At 39.7% G+C, this 18,496-nt stretch overlaps 1 protein-coding gene across 1 annotated transcript in view; it reads right to left on the reverse strand.

The window, feature by feature from the left end:
- LOC127362650 (rhomboid-related protein 4) overlaps positions 1-18,496 on the reverse strand; it is a 424,067-nt gene that overhangs the window by 279,696 nt on the left and 125,875 nt on the right. The gene's annotated exons all lie outside the window — the stretch shown is intronic.

The following is an 18,496-nucleotide window of genomic DNA, read 5'->3' on the forward strand; positions in this document are numbered from 1 at the left end:
CCTTTTAGTATTAATGATGTCTATAAAAAAAATTATGCTAAAATATTTTAGGGTTATTTCTATGATCAGTCCTGTTACTGTAATACTGGTACCTCAAATCAGACCTGCACAAAAGTAGTGGTATCTACTCTTTTTGTTTTAAAGGTAAAAATATAGGGACCTATGAAAAACTGATATTATGAAATGCTACTAAACTAATGCTAATGAATGCAAATTTGTATTATTATTTTCATTTGTTTGAGAAACCTACGACTCATCTTATCTTGTATGTGAAAGACGTTCAACTCATCATCTTCAAGTAACATGAACTAATGATTTCAAGTTTCTGATACTGAAAACTACATATTTTAGGTTAATTTGAAGTAAAATTAAATCCATCTGATTCAATAAATAGATACATTAATGAATTAAAAAATAAAAGATCAGTGAATTCCACTGCATTCAATAAAGCGTTTTCAAGGTGTATGACAGAATCAGAAATGTTACATTAATCTAATTTTCTTCTGAATTATGCATGTGTTTAAAAGCCTATAAAAACAGAAATGTCTTCTTCTATTGCATAATTCTTTTTTGCACTTTCTCTTCAGTTTGAGTCACACATTGCAGATTCAGTCATACAGGATCCTCATTAAGACGCTAAGACTAAGACAGATTACATGTGCCTTCAGATAAAACTGACTCACAGCTATTTTCGGGCCGTCCGCCATACTTTAACAAACTGTTGACATGCAAACAGACCCAAGGTGGTGACTGACATTAAAACCCATTCCTCATCTCTCACTTTTTAATGATATTTCTGTTTTACAGAGACGAGAGCTGGCCACAGCTCAGAGTCTGGAGGCGGTAAAGCAAGAGTAATGAGTGGGACATTTTGGAAGTCAACTCACTGTTAGTGTGCCAGTGAGGTTTGTATGGAGACAGAGGGAAATGAACTGTATCAATGGAGAATGTGTGCTGCTCCAGGTACAGGTGAGGTTCCAGTCAAAGCTAAACAGAACAGGTCCAGTTCAGTTCATTTCCACAGTAAAAAGGGAGCAGGAGAGGGACCCAGAGGGTACAGTTAGTGCAGCTACATCCTCAGTCTGTTTCCTTCAAAACATCCGCTCCATGAATCAGACATCTTATTTACCGAGTGGCCCCCTCCTCCGCCCTGTACCTCCATCCCATTCCCTCTATTCCTCCCCTCCTTCTCTGGCCGAACACCATCACCCCACCCGTCTCACCCCTCTCCTCCTCGTCTCCTCCCCTGTCTCTTCTCTTACGCCCAGAAAGAGGAAGATTCTTGAAAGGTCTTTGGTTACCATGGTGGTTCTCTATAAAACCGCTATGACTCAAAGAGCCCTCTGACTTCTTAACAGGAAAAAAAAACTATCAGAATAAATAAGCAACTGTGGTTCTTTAAGTTATTTTTAGTCCAATAACTCAGTCCACTTCACTTGTTCTTGAAGGACTTACATGACTTACACATCACTTTAACATAAATAAAAACATAATATTTATCATCATCAGACATTATTAAATGTCACATTGTTTCCTGTGAACACCTCTGTGAACACATTAGCGTGACAATGGCGGATTCCGCCACTAACACTAAAAACTACAAAGAGAGGTAATAACTGAATGTAATAAATACAATTAATGGCTATTGCTGAAAAAGGCAGAGCACAAATAGTATCAAAAACTGGGTTTGATTTTATGAAAATGTTATAGATTATAACTTCGAATTAAAGTAGATTGTTACATTGTTTACTAAATAATTTGCAATTGGTGATACAGAATCAATGAAGGCAGATATGTTCATGTTCATTAGCAACTTAAAGACCTTTAAGTTTGAAATTATTATTTGAAAGTAAAGTTACTACACATTACCAGTGTTGGGTGTAAGGCAATAAAGGAACATCTTATCTTATTACTAGTAATACTATTAGTGTTTAACCCAAAGGTATAAAAGGTAGCACATGCAGATTTGCATGAAAAAGTTGATTAATCTCAATTAAAATTTAAAATAACAATTTATTTATGTCAGAAAAACACAGGAACTTAAGAGTTTGGTTTAGCGCCACAAACAAAATACTGGGAAGGTGCATCCTCACTAAAATCTAACTACTAATAATATTACTAATAAACTTTAGTAATAATACTACAGTTTGTCACAATATTACTTTTCTTCTTGTTGAAATCTAATCACATCCTTAGATTCATTTTTGGAGGAACCTAGCTTGGAAGATGGAAATGCTTATATTCAGCAGCTGGAAATGTTCCTATTACTTTGGTTTTAACCAACAAAACTCGATATTAATTCATTGTAAGTCTACATTTTTAGGAGAAGGGACACAATTACATATTCTGTGGGGGCAAAAAAAGTAATATAACTATTAGTTTAACTAATAACTGTTGACAGGGAGTGATAAGTAAAGTAATAATATTACTTTTTAAAAGAATAATGACTAATGAGTAATAAAAAACATAAATTTTGAGTAACTAGCCCAACACTGCACATTACAGTGTTTTTACTGAGTATATTTATTGCACAAAAAGACAGATTGCTGCATGACTTGTACCAAATACAGACATAAAGAGAATGAATGAGGAGTGAAAAGCTGACTGAAAACAATCCAATATATGAAGGCGCTGTGTAGACAATTAAACTCACACTGTGACAGAAGGAAAATTAGGTTTTATCCTTTGAATACATTTTATAGCAATTGATTTTGTGATTAATTAATCAAACACTCTTATTAATGTTTAATTCAAGTCCCCGGGGGCTTTAATAATAATGTGGTCTTGATTATTTCTTTCTTTCATTAAACAGTAACAAGTCATCGTCACTAAATCGAGGCCTAAAAATATCATTTCCTCTCGGTAAATCCTCCTCACCTCTCACACATACCAGGGCACAAGCTGCAATTAAAGTGCATTTAATTTTAGTCTCATCTGGCATGTTAGCTGTACAAAGGTACCAGTGTTAGCTGGAGGCCAGAGAGAGAGAGAGAGAGGGAACACACGGAGGTATTTATAGTGAAAAAAATAGAGAGCAGAGATGGAGGGAGGAGTCTGCATCTGAGGGAGAAATAAGAGTGCCAAAGAGGTGAAGTTCAGGGAGAATAGAGTGTGTAAGATTTTTCAGCTGCACGATGAGAGGATGTGTTGAGGCTGAGCGGAGAAAGAGAGAAACAATGAAGGGAGATCCGAGTCTTTGAAGAAAACAAGAACAGAAAGAACACACAGTAAAACATTTTACAGCAATAAATGTTTAGGGAGTCAAGTTGGGAAGACGAAGAGGCTAACCAGGCGTTGCAGACCTGACCGTGGAGCCCTGAGCATCCAGAAATGACACTAAGGGTTACCTACAGACTCATATTATGAAGCGTCGCTGACCAAGCTGCAATATGTGGCCTTTATTTTATAGCACAGCTGAAGAAAGAGAGAGAGAGGGGATGATATGTAAATAAATCGGGGCCGCTGCGGTAGCGAGTTGAGAGCAAAAACAAAAATATCCTCTTAAATATTATTTAAATTCCTGCAACATCTGGCATCAGAAATAAATTTGGGTCAATAGTCTTATCAACCTGTGTTTTACCTGTGTTTACCCTACTATTTTATGTCATTTTGACATAAAATAGTAGGGTAAACACAGGTGTTACCAATGCTACTAATTAGGGCTCTGTTCCATTAAGTGTAGCAGCGCCTTCCCAGTGAACCAACATGCACCCTGACTCTGTTTGACTGAACCAAACCTTAATCAGTATCACTGGTAACACCTGAGTTTACCCTACTATTTCATGTCCAAATGGCTGCTGTGAAAAAGGTCTGTTACGATCAGACTTTGAGTACTCACAAAGGTACCCTGGTCTACAGTTTTACTCCGTCTATACAGCCTGCACCTTCTCTTCCCTCCCTCCCCCTCCCTCTTTCTGTTCATTGTTCTACGTTCAGGTGCTCTGCCGGTTGGTTAATGGTTAACTTCGGGCTCGGCCCTGGCGGAGAGCGGAGGGGAGGAGGCGGCAGCCATGAAGAAACGGTGACATTTCACTGCCATTATTCATTCGTGCTTTGTTCCTAGAGCGCTGTGGAGTGTTTGCACATGGGATGGAGTGCAGGGCGGAGGGATGCTAAGATGGAGGGATGAATGGTGTAGGGCGTGGAGGGAGAAGGAGAGGGAAGGAGGGGGGGTGGACTGGGGGTTTGAGAGGTGAAGAAGTCATGGGGTTAAAGTGTGAGACACCTATGAGGAGAGGATAAGAGAGACAAAGGCCTCTGTTTCTCTGCCCCACTATCTCTTACTCTTAATCCCTGTGATCTCCTTTCTTTCTTCTTTTCTGCTTTTGTGTCTTAGTTTTTTACTTTTCTTAATAATGTTTTTCACAGTCGTTCTTTCTCTCTGTCCCTAACACACACGCACACACACACACACACACACACACACACACACACTCACTCATACACACACACGGTCTTCCCAGCTGTTTACATGGTGTGTTTGCACAATATGGTGGCTGGGAGGAGGAGAAGAGCTAAGGAGGGGCAGGGATGTTAACCTCAGTCACGGATGTTCTCTCTTCTGTCCAAACCGCCACCGATAACCTCATCAGCTGCTGTACTTTTACTGTTTCAGAACGGTTACAGTCTTCCTGAGTGAACTCCTGAGTCACAAACCTCCCCGATGTGATTGTTAATGTGGAAGGATGTGTGTTATACTTCTGTATTTGTCATGTAATAAAAGCCATGGTGTTTTGTTGTTATTTCACTAATCTTATTAATGGAAGATTGTACTTGATGAAATGAGCACCAACCAGTATACGACCAGTTCAAATGGAGGCCATCACTGCGTCTGATGTCATAGGTCATTTTGTACAACATAAACTTTGACCAAAACTTTATTCAAACTTTAATAAAGCAAATTTACCCTATCTGTGACCTCACAATAATTCACATTACCATAAAGATACTCTAAATCACCAAATGTCCTTTCAGCAGACTGAAAGGTCAGGAAGTGTACATAAACCAAAAGCTTTCTATCTGACTAATAAAAATCTCTTTAAATTAAATTTCTATAGTTGACAAATGTACAACTTATAGTGCAGGCTAACAGAAAAGTCACCTCACTGAGATGTGGAAATATTTCTTCTGGATATGAAATCAACTGAGAATATCTGTATCTATCACATTTAGTGTTTAATGTCAACTACCAACTCACTTAGGGCTACTCTGTTGAGTTTCTGACCACCGTAGCATCATGGAGCAATGTTTTACCATATGGGTTCCTGCCTGTTTGACATACATGTGCACACGGGTGCTGCGATTCACATTGCTGCCGATGGTTTCACACTGTGCCAGTGATCAGCATGTGTCGGTAATGTACAAAGAAGAAGAAGAAATACAGCCTCTTCCAGGCTCAACTTTTGCAGGAACATAACATGACGTCATTCATCAAGGCACTGCGTTAGCCAATGAAATACATGCCAGTGCAAATTCCTGGTAGATTACTTTGCATTTATTTCCACTGTTTACCTCTTAGTCTTCATGACAAAAGAAAAAACACTTGCGGCCATGATAACTTTCCCCTTTCCATCCTGTCTGAATATTACAAACCACTGTGCAGTGGCTTCTGATAAGCGCATTATAATGTTCCTGGTTTATATTTAGATGTCTCACTGCTACTTTAATGCAGGGCTGTTTTTTTTATTCAGTGCAGGTGTCAAATAAATGTTTGACTAATGTAACTGTTAGACCTCAAAGATACAGACAGTGTGTTTTGGTGAGAAACACTGGACGTAAGGAAACCTGTGTTTACAAGGAAACTCCACAGGGAGTCAGATCTTGAGCATATCATATTTTACAGTGAAACACTTGCATGATGATTGTTTTCAGGGACTTTTATATTTACCATCAGATTTTAATATATTGCACAATACAGTGCTTTATTCTGGTATCTTTGGAAGAACGTTAAGTTAAGAAATGTATCATCAAAGATGTTTCACATAAAGTATGAAACATATTCTGCCAAACAATAACTAAAGTTAGACAATTATGCTTTAAAACAAAAAAGCCACCTTCATGTCCAAAAGTAAAAACTGTTTATTAAAAGTAAACTGTTGATTATTTTAAATTTCAAAACATGAACATTTATCTTCTATATCGTGCACCATGTATCTACCAAACCCTCACTGATGGACTGATGCTCAAAACTGGCTGCACCTAAACACACACATACGGTACAGACTCTGCATGAGTCACTGCAAGTATTGTGCATGATGTTCTGTGTGTGTGTATCCGTATACAGTGGAATATATTCTTAGTTGGATCACTCTCACAGACACACACACAGACACACACAGACACACACAGGTTGTGCAGAACAATGGCTGGCTTTGACAGAGCCGGGCTGTCAGGAGGAGATGGGCTGGATCTATTGTCTGCTCTGTTTACTCACAGACTCACCTGGCACTGAGCTAATAGCACCGGCTCTATCTGTCAGTGCAGGGGACGGGGGTCTCAGCCCACACACACACACACACACACACACACACACACACACACACGGTTACACACACACACAGTCATATATACCATGAGGTACACAGGGTGTAATACAAGTTCATATTAGTCTGCATAAAAGCATGAAATGAACACAGACATCATCGTACATTGGCTTTATGAAAAGGTGATGTGAGGGGCATTTTCGTGTGTGTGTGTGTGTGTGTGTGTGTGTGTGTGTGTATGTGTGTGTGTGTGTGTGTGTGTGTGTGTGTGTGTGTCCAGTCACACCTGGGTGTCCTGGGAGGTTCTGGGTAAAGGGGAGGGTTTATTGAGGAGAAAGAGGAGGAGATGTGTGTGTGTGGGGGGGGTTCTTTCAGGTTTTTACCACTGTGCAAACACACACAAACACACACAGCAACCACAGTTGATGGGTTTTGATGGGATCAGTTGGAAGCCTCAGAGTGACCCTGCCCCAACCCCACCCTTGTTTGGTCGACAAGGGTGAGAGAAGAGGGGTATGACTGTGTGCATGTGAGAGTGTGTGCATGGGGGGGAGGGGGGGTTGTGTGTAATCGAAGACAGAAATCAGGATGATTGTAACTCATTATGGACAGAAACACATCAGAAGATACCATTACTTCACATATATATAATAAATAATTTGCCCCTGGAAATAATTTCACCCTGGGATTATTAAAGTATTTCTGATTCTGATTCTGATTCTGATCCATGTGAGCTAAGGTAAAAACTTACTACAAAAAATGTGCTTAATAAAATAGCTGACTTTTAATAGAATAAGGTATCATTGTATAATGCACTGTGTACCAATCCTCTCTGTGGCACTGCTGAACTTTGAGTATTGGCTTTGTCAGACTTTCGCCTGTTTGTTTGTAAGTTTCTTAAAGACTTTCTCGCGTATTTCAATGAAATACGAGACAAAATTGGACCACATGGGTCGATAAAAAAGTGAATGATTAGGTTTTTCTGGATCCAGGTGTGGCTAAATAAAAATCTAAATATTTTCTTATATTTTGCCTTCTCTGACATGTATCTCCAAAGATCGGGGCATCGGTGCCAGAGGCCTCATTTGTTTCACAACTTATCCTTTAATGTCAGTAGTTCAAACCCATGTCTCTGGTTCACTCTCAGGTCTCAAGGCCTGAGCAGTCAGGAGCAGGGCCGACCTCGACTGATAAGCCGTTTTTTTGTTGTTTTTCGGCTTGGGGCTTGGCTGTCTGCCAGCTGATAACGACGTGGGGCATACCTGCTGCATTAATGATTGGTCAGCCCTGCCTCCTGCCCTCGCCCAGGTTCTTTAGTTTAACATAATTCTTTATCGTTTAGGCATTGAGCAGAAACTAAATCTTATCAAGTGAGGGCATGAGATCTATATGTCTGCCATGAACAGCTCCAGTTACAGCTACTGCAATAAAATATGCTACAGGAACAAATGGCATTACTTTTCCAACCTTTATTAAACAGTTTAAAACTTCTCTTCATACATTATTCTCCTAATTAATGCTGTGGAGAGCTTTAAAGGTGCAGTTTCTGGTCGAGTCAAGCGAATCCTCATTAACGTCCAACAGTTCAGTCGACTGCCGCACTGACAGGCGGTAATGGAGGGAGGGTCTTTATCCACAGCGGCATCTGTTCACAGCGTGTTGCACACCACTGCATACCTAACTACCTACAAGTGCATGTGTAATTGTGGGCTTTCATGTGACATAATGTGTCCTGTGCCCGGCCACAGTGGAGGTCCTGGGCTCTCAGGAAGCAGCATCTAAAGATCTGCTGATTGGGTTTCTGGTGGTGGCTGCATGTCGATATGTAACAGTACGTATCATTTATATGATGTTTTAAAAGAAGCTCATTTACTATCTATAGATACAGTGAGGTCCCAGCTTACATCTGTCCACTATGACAGCTCAGAAATAAACTGCAGTTAGCATCAACACTGTAAGAGCAACAGTGTATAACCCTGATTATCTACAATGTGGAAAAGAAACTGTTGTGTGGCAGAGCCTACACATAATGAAAGTCACACATGTAGTGCTATTGCTATCTCTTTCTCCCTCTCCTCTCACCTCCTACAATAAAATATTCACTGATATCAAAGCCCAAATTGAGAAGAGTGAGTCACCAACTCTCCACTAAACCTTTAGATCCATTAGTCCTGTGCTGCTGTTGCAACAGAGTGGAGAAAGCCAGAATTGCATCTGTCACTGTGGGTTAGTATTAGTAAGCAGAAACTGATTACAGCAAAGAGACTGTTTCAAAAGTACTATTTCCACATGTTGTTAAGGGGATATTACTATTTCCTCACTCAGTATTTTTGTTTTTGATTATATCTTTGGGTCCGACTGAGCGTGATATCAGCAGTCCAGTGTAAGAGCAGCATCTGAAACTGGGCGCTGTGGGTCGGGCAGTGACCTAGGGGTTGTCTGGGCTGGATAAAAGGAAGTCCTGGTTAATGAGTAACAGTGGCGATGTGGCCTGGCGCTACAGGTGGGGTAGGTGGGGGTTGGCCAGGATTCACACTGATAAGAGGGTAAGGCAGAGTGAGTTTTTTGGGGGTGGGGGCAGCGAGAGAGACTGGAGCTTTGTTGCCCACACTTGAATATATTAGTAATATTGTTTATTTTTAATAGTGGTGACAGAGAGCTGGAGGAAGGAAAAGCAGACAGGAGACATTAAAACCAGCCGCCTGTTGGAGGCTGGAGGAAGATGTCTGAAGATTTAGTACTTGATTAGCAGATTACAAGAACTGATATCCATGTAATTCAGGCTGAACACACAACACACATTAAATTATTGGTGTAACTGCACAGGAGGTAGTAATCAAAGTGATATGATATCACTCTGACTACTTCTACCGGTGAATAGTGATAGCATAAGCTCCAGTAGTGGTACCATTAGATGTAGTAGTGACAAATATAGCAGTGGTAGTACAGTAGTAAGTAGGAGTAATCGCAGTTAGCAGCAGTGGTAGTAGTCCTATCTGTATCTGAAGCAGGAATATCATAACTATATGAGTAACAGCAATAGTGTCACTGTAGCAGTATTTGTACCTGCAGTATAAATACTACCATTAGAAGTAGCAGCAGCAGTAGCAGCAGTAGTACAGCTGTGCTTTATTGATCTCAAAGTGGGAAATTCCTTCCCCTGCTGAAATACCGTAAGTGATGCAACGCACAGACCGGTCAGATTATCTCAAGGTTCACTGTGGAAATGCATCAACATGGTCCTCCGTACAGACGGCCAGGTCTTAACTCTTATATATTCACAACTTCAATCGATTATCAATCTTCATTTTTACAAAAACATTAAGTGTAATATGATCATTTCTATTGATTATTCCGACCACTCAAATTGAGTGAGCTGGAATGTGGAGGTGATTCAAACTGATCTCAGCGCTGTCAGACAGAAAGGTTTAGAGAGCGTTGATAAGACCCCCCCCGATACTGGCCTAAAAGAGGTTGTCATGGGAACCAATTTCACCTTTAACCTCAGCACTTTAGCTTCACTTCCTCATTCTAGACAGGAGAGAGCGACGTGAGATTTACATCAGGAATTTATCAAAGCAATCGGTTGGTCTGTCGCTGATATTACCATATATCGGAAACTATTTATTAACCCTCATACACCTATTAGAAACAGCCATGCACTGTTCACACTGCAATACTTCCACTGGATGCAAGGGGGCATCCATAGAAAAATCTTCTTCCTCTTTTATTTTGGAGACTGCTTCTCTTCACTGTCTGTTAACTCCATTTAATGTTCCTGTCTTGTATATTGATGCTGTCTGGATTCAGTCTCTCACATGGGAAAACTTACTCAGGCAACTTGAATAGATTTTAATGAAATAAATTCCTCATTTCATTTCAAAGCAAACTGCAGGTTGTTATTTGAAACCCTCCAAATCTTGTTTGTCCAAACCGCAGAATCTTCACCTCCTTAAAGAGCTTGGCTCCCAGTCTGTTTTTTTTGTGTCTTAGCTGAACAAAAGCACGCTTTAAACACAACAATGCAGAGGAAAGCCTTTGCATTCATGGTCAGGGTGTAAAGTTTAGGGCCGAAAGCTTTAAGGGTTAAACTAATGAGGATATAAAGATATACCTCAGGATGCACCACCTCCCTCTTCTTCTCCCCTCCTCTTCCCACACACAGGCCTGGTTCGACCGGACTGGGTAATCAGTTACCTGCTCTATCTGACCTGCACTACCCACGTAGCCTGCTAGCACACACACACACACACACACAAACAGCCCCCAAAGTCCACTTGAAAAGTCAGACCATGTCCACTCTAATGTGGATAAAAGCTTTTTAGGTCACAAAAACATTGCATCTGCACTCAGACTCAATTATTAATACTGTCCACTGACCACTGTCCATTTCTAACAAGTGGTTTCAGGCATTTTGTTTCTTGTTTACAGAAAAATGGATCTTGACAGTCGGACACACAATGTCAGTTGCAGACGTTTATGGCTAAAATGCAGAACTAACTGCAATGTAACTAAAATTCACTTGATTTTAAAAAGCAGTTCTCTGTTTGTGTCAGGGTGGTCCATGATTGTTTAGTCAGATCACTGCAATGCAACACAGACACAAAATAGGCAAACCTGCGCACCATGTGTGTATTCAAATGAGTTGACATATTGACTTACAGTCTACATTTCAGCTGTAAATGTCTGCACAAAGAGTGAAATCAGATTAAAATCACACTTTAATGCTTAAAAAAAACATTATAGAGTGTTTAAAAAGAGATTTTATTCACGTTAACGTCTAATTTAACTCAGCAGAGACTTTCTGTATCTGCTCTCTCACACAGAAGAACATTTCCTAATTACCATAACTGCACTGACTGCCGCCCTCCAGCTTCGTACTGCTACATCCACTGATGAATCGCCCCAGGCATCTTAAGTACCCAACCACCTCCTAACTGCTCCACCACCTTCTATCTAGATCACTACAACTGCTTCTTAACTGCCTCACTGGGAGCGACTCCCTGAAGGATGTGCTTTTGACATTAAGAGACACCTTTTAGTTCAAAGGTCAGCAACCTCAGAAGAGCCATAGTTGGGCCCAAAACAAATCTGTCTGGACCCACAAACAACAAACCAATACTGGATTCTGTTAGATCAAGCATACCAGTACGCCTCCAGTATTGTGAAAGCAATGGAGTTGGAATCCATAACTAGCCTAACAGCTCAAGACCAGCAGCCACCTGTTGATGTTTGGCAAAATATAGAGGAAAGGAGCCAGGTCAGGAGATAGCGTATAACACACATTTTAGTTGACAAAATGTTAAAACATTTTTTATTCGGTGAAATGACTTCATGTTTTTACTATTAGAGAGTCTAAGAATCATCTAGGCCTACAACAATGAAAATGTTTTTAAAAATAACCGCTACGACATGCAGCCTCGCAGGTGGAGGTTCTGTTTTAGTTATTTTTAATCCCTTTCAAGAGTTTTTCAATGCTAATTGCACATTTTTGGAAAAACACTCACTAAATGCCTCTGCTAGCACTAAAGGTATGCTCAGACTCAACTCAAAGTGACTTCTAGAATCGGAGGAATTGCATACAAAGACACAGATTCACTCCCTCTTATTCATGAATAAAAAGGTTTGAATTCATTTTTTAATAGGTCTGAGTTTGAGCTGACCACATACACACAGTTAGCACCTGTTACAGCAGAGTCTGCACTGTCACTGGCCGTCTGTGGCTCATAAGCACAAACTGCAAAAATACCAACATTTAAAGAATCATAAATCTACTTCACTTCACGTTCATACTGCTCTAATCCCCTCCGAGCTGTATATTTAAACATGTTCAAACCCCATTACAATCCAGCAACCACCTCTAAACCACTCCCAAAACCTCACAGCTGCCCCTCCAGCCATCTAATTGCCCCTGCTGACAGTTAACTTCCCATGTTGTTCTACATCCTCCTTATTTTAATAGCCCAACTACCCACCACAACAGTCTTTGACCCCCCAGACCAGTATGTGGGCTATCGCTGAACAGTCTGTTCTCTTGTCCCGCTCATTCCCCCTCCGTCATCTCACCATTGTCACCCGCATACCTCCCCCACACACACCCCCGCCCCCAGTCACAGAGTCCAGCTCAGACAGACATGTGTGGAGGGTGAACAGAATGAACTGGCTTACTGTCAAAATCGATTCAATTTCGTCATTTTATTTACTAATTTATCCACTGAAAATCCACCAGAACAAAAATCAGTCACAAGAAGAGGAGGAATAACGAAAGACGTTGTTTGTTTAATGTTGATATTTATTTTATTTTAATTGAATTTATTTATTTATCTTGAGGTTGAACCTACATCAGTCTGAGGTGGATGCAAAGTTGCATCTATAGAGGGAGTAATATTTGTTACCTACATGCCAACATATATTCATAATGAATGAGGGGAGGTTTGTCTTAGTCTGACCAAAAGTTCATAAAAAGTTATCTCACATCAGGAGTTGAGCAACAAGACTTGAAGGAATGTTTTGTTGTGGCACACTGGGTGTGGTCCAGGTAGTGTGTGTGTGTGAGAGAGAGAGAGAGAGAGAGAGAGAGAGAGAGAGAGAGAGAGAGAGAGTGTGTGTGTGTGTGTGTGTGTGTGTGTGTGTGTGTGTGTGTGTGTGTGTGTGTGTGTGTGTGTGTGTGTGTGTGTTCTTGACCCATGTTTGTTTGTGAGGACCAAGTTAAATTTTTAGACCTTGAGTAAAGATGTAACATGGGACATTTTCACGAGCTGACTGAGGGTTCGGACTTGGTTTTAGGGTTTATGGTTCGAATTAGAATTAAGTGCAGGTATGTGCAGGAGTTGTGATCAGTAAGATTAGGAAGACCTGCCTCTCCGCTAAACCTGTTAACAAGTCAAATAGTCAGTCAGTCGGGTGGCGACTGGTTTGTAGCAGCCTGAGCCGTCGTTCCACTTCCTTCTCTACATCCTTTAACTGCACAGATGACTGGATTTCCTAAGATCCTGGAAGCAGTGTGCGTGTGTGCGTGTGTGTGTGACGAAGAGAGAGAGGGAGAGAGGGAGAGAGAGAAAGAGATCACGCTAGAGGACAACAGATCAATCGTGAGTGACTAATGAAGTTCAGTACTTAGCAGGAAGCCATGAGTCAGTGCAGTACATCAGGTACTAACTGGTGGGTGTGAACCTGTGACTGTATTTTAGAAATAAGCTACAGCATGGTTTCTAAACCCATGAGACTGTCCCTACAGTGGATCTTTGGTCATTTGCATCATGGGACACAAAATATAATTTTTTTGAACCTGGATAAGAAAAGGGGAAGTTCATATTCCTTCCACCCGGATTACAGCACAGCTAGAAAAAAAGAGAGTTGCAGAGGTTCCTAAAGGAAGAGGAAAGTTAGGAGGGAAAGGTTTCAGAGACCGAAAACAAAAGATATTTAATCAGCTATTACATGAAAGAAAGACATGAATCACAAATAAGAAGCTGTAACTGGTGAATGTTTGACATTTATTAATTAAATACTAAAATTGTTGTTATTTATCTGTAAACAAACAAAGTGATACATTGGTTCATCTTTCAGGTAAACATTTTGTTTTCATTATAAATTAATCTGTAGATTATTTTTACAAGTATTTGTTTAGTGAACATGAACAGTCCCCTCAGTCCAAAACCCAAATATATTTAGTTTATAAGGATATAATCTATTTAGTTTATAAGGATTTAATATATTTAGTTTATAAGGATTTAATATATTTAGTTTGTAATGATATAAAATATTTAGTTTATTATATAAAATATTTAGTTTATAATGATGAAACACAGAAAAGCAGCTCACCTTGGAGAAGCTGGAACCAGCTTGAATTTGGCATTTTTCCGTCATAAATTATTTAAATGATTGTTGATCAAGTAATTAAAAAAAAATAATTGATTAATGACTAATTGCCTCAGCACCACTGATATGGGAACTTTGCAGGAACTCAGAAAAACAGGATATGGATGGCTACCATCTGATAAAAGAACATAATCCCCAAAGTCATAGTTTAGAGATATATATAAATATATGAGTAAATATATAAATCAAAAGTTTACGTTTTGTGACTTTATTTCTAGTAAACACTATAAAATAAAACAAAAACACTACAGAAAGAAGAGTCATTGCACTGCTGAGCAAATGTGAATCTCCACAGCTGGTTGGTCTTTCTGATATTGGAGTTAATTTCGGTGAAATCTGCGTTCAGGTCTCGCAGTCTGAATGACGAAGCTACTATAAACCTGTTGCCACCATAGAGTCACCGGCTGTTACCAGCCTGCTTTGGTGATGTCAGTGTTTTTTATGGCCCACACAGCCATAAATAGCTGACTCAAACCTTAGATTGTCTCTTTACTGAATAAAAGGAAAAAAGGTGGGTTGTTATTTGCATATCTCACACATTTCCGGAGCGGTGTAAACAAACAAACAAACAATCATTTGTTTTGATTTAGTTTTATTTGCTTAATCTGCTTAGTGAAGCTCTCTGGAAGGAGCTGTATGTGTGTATTGTAGTGGGTTTTTTTAGTGTTTTAGCAGTGGTTCATGTTTCCATGTTGCACACAGGGATTCGGATCCAGTAAGATAAGATTGATAAGATTTGTATGCATCCATTAAGAGGCAGAATAAGTTCTGTATTAACTGACCCAGTGACTCCCTCTAAAGGACCCACATGTTCCTCCCAAGATCAGAATCCCATCATGGTACAGTCACGAAGAGGAGGACTTCAAACACGTATGGAAATTAAGTTCAAGCTCTTAAAGATAACTGCGAGGATGCCGTTAGAGTATCGGTTACCCAGAATGCAAAGAGAAAAGTCATTTGGGTAAAAAGCGACTTTAAGCAGAACTACGGCGAGTAAAAAACAGGAAGTGGCGTTAGAAAGGAAGAGCAGAGGCACGGCTGAGTTCAGGTAGCTGCTCGGTGACTCACTGGGTTCAGCCTTGACGCAGTATCACAAACACACCTACTCTGGGACTTCTAAGAGGAAAATAAAACCTTTATAGGACGTTGATCCGCTATCAGCCCACTCCTGGCGATTCAGGAAGTTGATTAAAAAAAAGAACATAAAAAAGTGTGGTGTTGTTAGCGGTCTATATGATGTACAGATTAAAGCAGCTGCAAGTTGCACATTTTACATTATTACTCAGCTTAAAAGGTCACATTACAAACTCACTTGTTAAAGTAGCTTTAACATTTCAGCTTCAAAACAAAGCCACTACAACACAATTGTTGACTCTTTTTACAAAATACACACACAATTCACGTGCCTATTAATCAGAGTCACTTTCACCAGATCCTGTAGGATTTTAGCTTTTTATACATTATTAGTGTAAATAACGACTTGACAAAATAGCGCAACATTCAAATTGGATAACTAATAACTAAAAGACAAATCATTGATCAGGACAATTGAGAAATGAATTTGTTGTGTTTGCAGGTAACTGAAAGAGAGCATCAGTCAGAGGACAGCAGGGATCTGTACTGTGGAAGTGAAGCATGTCAGCTTTTTATAACCTCGCCATAACTCTGCCTCTCAGTTGTTGTAAAAAAATAAAACTGTCTCGGATATTCTTGGCCAGTCTCCATGGTTACACACATATGCACAGACACAGAAAAACACACCCGCCTCAAAGTGAGAATAAACACACTTAAAAATAGTAATACTGTTTGTTTGTAGGGCAAAATAATAATACAATTTCAGCAGGGAGAGAAAAGGTGTGTGTGTGTGTGTGTGTGTGTGTGTGTGTGTGTGTGTGTGTGTGTGTGTGTGTGTGTGTGTGTGTGTGATAATCTTGGAATTCTTGGCTCTTTCTTTCTTATCAAGCAGCAGGTTTCACCACCAACAAAAGGAAATATGACCATTCACCACACCTTTCATAAAGGCACCCTGCGCTGTTTTAATGGATACTCACAGTGACTGTGTACTGGGAGCTGTTAGAGAGGAAATAAACTGCACTCTTTCTCTCCTCTCTCTTCTATTATCCTCTCTACTGTCTCCATTTCCAGCCATCACTTATGTTTGAGGAGGTCAGAAATCATAAAGTCTGTCCTTGCACTAGGGCGCCCCCTGTTGATGCAAAATCATCACACCTTTGGATTCAGTTGAGCGTTTGAGCTGAAGCCAAGCTGACACGCTCTAACTCATGATCAAAGGATGTTAACAGAAGAACTGATATATTTGCACGTGGGCGTGAACTGATAATTTATGTCTCTGACATCCGATCTCTACCTGTCGCCGTACATGTGGATAAATGGCAAACACATATTCTTAAAGGTACATATGCATATTTAGCTCTGAGCTGCAGCAGTAATTGTATACAGCTTAGTCTGCTAAGACGCATGAATTAAATTAATAAGTTGCATATCAAGACATCACCTGAGAACTCTTTGTTATAGTTATACCTTAAAGGACCAGTGTGCAGGATTGATTGGCATCTAGCGGTGAAGATACCGCTCGTCTTCCAAGCGTGTAGGAGAAACTACTGTGGCCACAAAACCTGTAATAAACACAAAAAGGCCCTATCCAGAGCCAGTTTGTGGTTTGTCTGTTCCAGGCTACTAAACATGGCCGGTCAAGGTGGCATTTTAAGGTAACGAAAACCAGATTATTATATTCAGGTGATTAAAAACTAATGAAAACGTATAAAAATCATATTCCATTTCTGCCCTCCTAAATGTTACACACTGGACCTTTAATGGACTGGACTTTTAATTATTATTGATATATTTCACTTAGAAAAAGGAGAACATTGTTTGATGTGATTTTGTGCCACTTAAACAGTTGAACATATATATTATTAAAATATGACATGTTAGGTTGTGCAGCGTATCAGGCATCTATTTTCCAGCTAAACTGCGACCATGCCGGACACACAGATTGTCAGCTCAGCAATACTTATTCTGCCAACCTGTAAGTAAAGACACTCAAATCACCAGTCTGCTGTAAAAAATGACGCCACAGATGCTTCATCCCAACAGACAACCCTCTCCAATATGCGTATGTTCACAGATCTGTGTGTGATACTGCTTCTTAGCTATAATAATATAATTATATTTGATTGTATGTGTGCTACTACTGTGTTCTCTCGAATGCCCAAAACTAATTTCTCACGAGGGACACAATAAAGTCTAATCTAATCTAATCTGATATGATGTAAAACATTTCAGGGAATAAACACAATGTATCAGAAGAGAAGAGTTGGTAGCTCAAATTGTAGCGTTGCACAAATTAAATAAGCTGGAAAAACTGGTCACAAACACGTCATGTGTCTCAACACTGCTGTTATTCGCAGTCTTATTTGATGAAATATGGAAATGTATAATGTGCATGTACACATTCCCATATTTACTGTAACAGAGAGCTGGGTAGATATTGTCTGACAGCTGAGGAAACACACTTACAAGATCAATATGAGCATCATCAGGTGTTTAGTCTCACCTCATCACTTGTAGCTGTGCAGACACCTTCATCTGTCTGTCCTTCCTGATCATCTCAGCTGGTTACAAATGAATGAGGCCTCAGCTAAGAAGACACAAAGACCATTATATTACATTAGACACAGTATATATATATACATATATATATATATATATATATATATATATATATATATACTGTGTTGAGATGAAACAGGTTTACACACTCTAAAGACCATCAATTGATACTAACCTCGGGATACTGCAGTGCTTCTGAGGACCTGACGCACAATGCAAGACGCAGCAAAGGAAGAAGAAACGCTGTATGACCCTGCAATGAATGAAAAAAACATCTAATTTATTTTTCTTTATAACAAAGACAATCTGTTATTGTCACCTGTGGAGAAATGTTCCTGACGTCTACAGAGAGTTACACCGACAGTGAATCAAGAATAATGAAGTCAACTACTAACTGTTGAAAGTACTTTAAACATTTGCCCATTGATTACACATCAGAGGAACAAACTGTGGCTGGAAAAAATATATATTTAAAGGATCTGAGTCAGTGTCCAGGAAAA

This window comes from Dicentrarchus labrax, unplaced genomic scaffold, assembly GCF_905237075.1.
Source record: "Dicentrarchus labrax unplaced genomic scaffold, dlabrax2021, whole genome shotgun sequence".
Lineage (NCBI taxonomy): Eukaryota > Metazoa > Chordata > Actinopteri > Moronidae > Dicentrarchus > Dicentrarchus labrax.